The sequence below is a fragment of the Ooceraea biroi genome, chromosome 8 (genome assembly GCF_003672135.1).
Source record: "Ooceraea biroi isolate clonal line C1 chromosome 8, Obir_v5.4, whole genome shotgun sequence".
NCBI classification, from domain to species: domain Eukaryota; kingdom Metazoa; phylum Arthropoda; class Insecta; order Hymenoptera; family Formicidae; genus Ooceraea; species Ooceraea biroi.
In genome coordinates, this window is record NC_039513.1 from 10,023,597 (window position 1) to 10,029,230 (window position 5,634).

Genomic DNA, 5,634 nt, shown 5'->3' on the forward strand with positions numbered 1-5,634 from the left:
TTCCCATTTCTCTACAGTTTCGCGAAAAACAAATGGCGGAAAATTTGTAGCAAGAAAATTCTGTATCTTGTACCTTAATCACCAGTAACATCTCGCAATTTTATTAAGCATTCGTGATTATAAAAATTGATAAAAATACATTTTAGTCGTGTCGTGTAAAATAGCGGAGTGATTTCGGGGAAATGTAAAAGCCAGCCTCTTCGGCCAACTCCGTGATGATGATGGTCTCCTGTTAGCGCGGATATCACTTTTCATTTTTTTCATATCTCATCGTCGGGTTTCTATGGTTTGAGGTTGGAATGGGAAATTGACAGAATAAACAGCCCTGTTTACGGCATTACAGATCGTAATGCTCATCAACGAACTTTATTCCTTTTGACGGAACAATAAAGAATTTTCATAATGCGGGTAACGCATTAAATACTGCATATTTAAATTACGTATTTGCATCCGCATTATTTCACCAAAAAAATAATACAGTATGATTATTTAATTCCGCAGTGCGATTTCTTATATTGTTTTCTGTAAATACCGTAATGGAATAAACGGGGAAATTTCAATTACCTGTTCACTTTTGCAGTATACGAAGTTACATTAGAAACTTAACGCACCCTCTCATGCTCACCGGAAACGGACTACCCTTCCACGAAGGGCTGCGATCCTGATCTGTCATGTATCGCCATTCGTTCTCTAGCTTTCATTCACGATCGTGTTTCGCTCCCGTAACATGTTTTCACGTAAACGGCCTGTTTCCTGCCTTGAAGTGTAGCTTCGAGTCGCGATGGGCTCCTGGTGAAAGATATATCACGATAACCTGAACTTGTTCCTTTAATACTCCTGCGCGGCTCGTATTTTCGGCGATGCCTATCCCGACGTCGGGACATTTTAGTTCCTCGCGATAATGCGCCCCTGCTGTTTCGTGTTTTGCGAAAACGTCGACGGTATCGATCGTACCTCGCATGAAGAAAAGAATAGTGTAACAGATGCGGAGAAATGATTAACACGCAAAACGACATTATATAGTTTCCCGATGGCACGATATTATGTAAATTACACGCTGTATTGAGGTGTCGCGCGTTTTGTAAAAAGAGTATCGAGGGAGAATTGGCGCACCTCCGAGCGTAGAGCTCCAGGTGTTCGTGATCCTCACAGCGACGCGAATTATGATGAAAGAAAAACGCATCGATGCCCCCATATTACATGCGCAGTGTAAACAACTCCGTTACATCGAGGTAGCAGGAGAATAAACGCACTGAAGAGGTGGTAGGGCGGGAAACCACGAACCAGAGTCACATATTATCGCGAAGCAAGGAGGTAGCGTCCTGGTCTTTCATTACGTGTATTAGATGACTTCCGATTGAATTATCTGGAGCACTTACAATTCGAAATACCATTTCTGTAAAATGTAGCTAAACAACTATCAGCGTGATACATTTGTACGTGATGGACAAAGACACATTATGCCAACATGTTATTTTTGGGGTTTTTGATATTTTAATATCATCAATGCATTCGAACAATACATTCATGCAGAATATCTATTTGAAGAAACCTGCTGCTAACAACCTGTTGAACCGGAATTTTCCAACCACTGTAGATAATATTAATTAGAGTAATCCCGGATTATAGATATGCGGAATGTGAGTGCAAACGGAGAAGTTTTTATGAGGGACACGAGGGATAGCTACGATCAAGAAAGACCGTAGATAGGGCGATTCATATCTCTCATATGTCGCAAGATAGGAAAGCAGGATGTACAGGAGCTACGATTATGACACGAGTATCATATTTTCATGGTGCATGATATCTTCTTGTATTTCTCCAAGAATTCTACTCACCATTCGCCATATATGTGTTTTTGAATAACTCTATGTAGAAAAAAATATATATACTTATGTAAGTACATATGTTATATCATAGGAAACTCTTTTATCACACATAGATTTTATATAAATAAATTAAAGACTGTAATTAACGCATTTCTCTAGAAAATGACATCTTAATCAAAATATTCAACATCATTATGTAATTTTTCAATATAACCATATTCTTTTTTGCTATTTCCATGTCCTTTGATCTTTTACTATCCATGTAATGCAGTATCAGGAATCCAAAGTTTGAGCATCGGTAAATTTCAAAGAGGATGTTCAATATCCAATATCAGAAAGCTATTTTCTAAAATGTAGCTATATCCACATTCACAATACTGCGCTGTTCGATTCTTACACACAACTGTCCTTCCACATAAAAATGTGAAACTCATTATAAATCTAGAATTGGAGTATGTGCACTGAGAAAAAAATGTAATTGATCTTACGAAATGTTTTGTCACGGGCTGCCAACAAAATATATACTTATTTCAACAAGTTATATATTGAATCAAATATATAATTGTTGGATTATAATTCTCATATGTGTGATTACACATCCATATCCATAATCCAAGAACTACATATTTGTTTCAATATATAACTTGTTGAAATAAGTATATATTTTGTTGGCAGCCCGTGACAAAACATTTCGTAAGATCAATTACATTTTTTTCTCAGTGTGTAACTGTAAGTCTTGTAAAACCATTGATCGACATCAAGGTGTTACTTGGCAAAATTCGCAAGTGCATGCGTGTCCTCATGCGTTTTTCGGCCTTTTGATGTAACACGATATCAGGGATCCAAAATTCGAGCATCGTGGCAGCATCAGAAGCAACGCGATATTCCGAGACTCTTGTCTCCGGCAAGTGGGAACGCAAACTGATCCGAGCGCAGCGGCCAATCGCCTCTGAGAACTCGTTTCGAACTCTGCCAAGCACTCGACGGCGCCGTTCCTCGCCATCGGTTCTCCGAGCGGTGGGGAGACAGCTAAACGACGGCGGCCCTTGACATGACCCTTCCGAGGGCCTGGTCGGGAGCGAGATCGCGATGGACGCGGAGGAAGAGACGCGGCCCGGCAAGAAGGGGGAGCCAGAGAGAGACATCCAAGGCCAAACGAGCTCCAGCCGACTCCTGGGATCCTGCTAAAAATGCGTGGGCGCGGTCTCCCCGAGGGCTGGCCGAGGCCGCCGAAGGTCGCACCCTTTTTCGAGCGGCTCGTGCGCCCGGCCCTTTCGTCCAACCTTGCGACTCCCAGCCGCATCGGCCGACCAGCTTCGCTCCCCGGGAGCCACACCGCCGCCGATGGCTCTCTCCTCCTTTCGCGTCGGCTGCGCGATCCTTCGGAGCCGTGAGGCTGGTCCAGTCAGCTCCCTTCGTCCTATCCTCGCCACCGATCCCCCGACACCGGCACCCGCTGCTCCGACGCCAGGACGCACACACGTACACAGTGGCGGATCGCCGTGTGGCCGCGCGAGGCGCACGCCTGGTTCCCTCGGAGATAAGAAAGCTCAGCTTTCCTGTCCCTTGGAGATTCCTCAATTAATGGAAATCATCTTTTCAGTGTCTTCTTCAAGGTACCTGCTATACGTTTCCCTTTCTGACAGATCAAAATTAAATCTTAATATCTTAAATTGTTACTTCATCGCATAATTTTTCCCTCTAACGAGGGAGGGTAACAATACTGCACGCTCTTCAAAATGTTTTGGATCTATTTAGAAAAATTACTAATCAGGATTGGTCTTTACAATTTGGATTCGGCACCGGGCGTTCGCCGTCGAAATCCATCACTGCATACACACCCTTTCGCATGTACACACAGACAGACGCTTTTGGGCGATTCTCACGCATGCTCGTGTGCCTCGTCCCGGACCCTACCCACGACGTTTCGTGCCGGGACACGACCAGCAATGCGCAATGCGCGCTGCGCGATTCATTAGGGATTTCTGGAAGGGGCTCTCCACCCCGGCGGCGGTTTCACGGGGTGCACTCCCCGTGTTTACGCATGTCGAAAAGACGATCCCGGCTCTGCCGGCTTGAGCGAGGGCAGGCGGGAAGGCTGGTCCTTGCGTCCCTGGGGTGGCGACTTTCCAGGACGGATAAATCGATTGCAGGCCGGGATGCTCGTTTGGGGGTTGGAGATGACCTCTACGATGCTCAGGGTAGTAGTGTCGATTAAGAGCGATGGCTTCAGCTGTGCTTGTCTCGACGTTTTGTAATTTCTGGATAAAGTGCACGAAATTATATTGACTAAATAAACTGATCTCTTTAGCATAGTATATATATCTATTGCTAATCAAAAAATCTGAAAATATTACATTATTTTAATAAAAATATCTACAAATTGATTTCTATCTATTTGTTTTCAGAATGCAAAAGAGAATATTCAATAAAATATAAAATGTAATTACTAATTGTTTAGAATGCTTAGGTTGGATTTTGATTTACTTTTATTTTTTTATTGATTTATTTTTATTATTCATATTATGTCTCTTTGTCTCTTGTATAAGATATTAACTTATATTTTCTGCGTTGCTAATGTTAATGCATGAAAATGTTTCAGAGGATGCACATTATTTTAACTCCACGTTAAGCACACGTTATACGATCTAGCCAGCGAAACAGGAATGTACAAGAGGATCGCAATCAGGATATTGCACCGATATTACAACGGTACGTCTGCTTGAAGAGCTAGGAGAACATGAAGCACGGTCTCTTTTAACATCGCATCCATTACATTGTACGATATATCTCACTACGGCGGAAACTATACATCACACTCTACAAATCCAACATACACGATGTAGAATTCTTAGTTATAAATAAATTTCAATCGCGATGTAACGAAAACTTTAATTCTAAAAATCTGTTATAGTATAACTGTTGTATATTATCACGTCGCACGTCACTATAAAATCAATTCAACAAGTTATGAGATGAAAAAACGTTTCGTACAACTATCTATTATATATTTTGTCAACGTCAAAGTGCATGAAATACAGATAACATGAAACCATTATATCGTTATAAAATAATCTATATGGAAAAGTCAATTAACACGGTGGGATTTCTAATTCAGTGGAAATAAAAATTCCAGTAACAAATAAGGAGCTGCGTATATTTGTTGAAAAATCCAAATAATATTTATATATAATTATATTATATAATTCACAAAAATCATGACGTAACTTGATTAAAATAGCTAGAATAAAAACTTTCGCGTCGACGTTGCAGTAGTCCGCGTTAAAGGTCTGTGTTAACAGTCATCCGGCTTGATGGCGAACGAAGAGACGTCCAATGAGCTTCATCACCATTATGCACCAAAAGAATTGAGTTGCACTTGATCATATTCAAAGGCCTGTTCACCAATCGGTACTGTCTTCCGCGGGTGGTCAGTTCCTTTGAATTTCTGTGTTCCTGTTCAAAGAGCGGGGGCGGCTCCCGCGGAGGGCAGGCCGTCAAACTCGCGGGGCGGAACCCTGACATGAAGAGGCGGTGCGGAACCGCGTGCCAACACACCGTGACACTATTTAAAAATCATGCTAATACCTCCTGAAACTGATCGTTATCATGTGAAAGGAGAACATTGTTCGTCGATCAATCTGGAGGAATTGTCGGCGTAAACAGGCGACAACGTCGACAATGGTAAGAAAGAAATTGCGACACTCTTTCAAATGAAAGGCCGCTTCGAGGGAGACGGAAACGCCCAGACGATAAGGCGTACTCGTGTGTGTGGCCCAGATATACGCCCAGAAGACGCGGTGTA

The 5,634-nt window shown here is 42.2% G+C and overlaps 1 long non-coding RNA gene across 1 annotated transcript; it reads left to right on the top strand.

Annotated features, from left to right (window-relative positions):
• Positions 1-3,271: 3,271 nt before the first annotated feature.
• Positions 3,272-4,975, top strand: LOC105275602. The gene is made up of 2 exons (XR_893259.2): positions 3,272-3,445; positions 3,691-4,975. It is a non-coding gene; the product is annotated as an uncharacterized LOC105275602 (long non-coding RNA).
• The last annotated feature ends 659 nt before the right edge of the window (positions 4,976-5,634 follow it).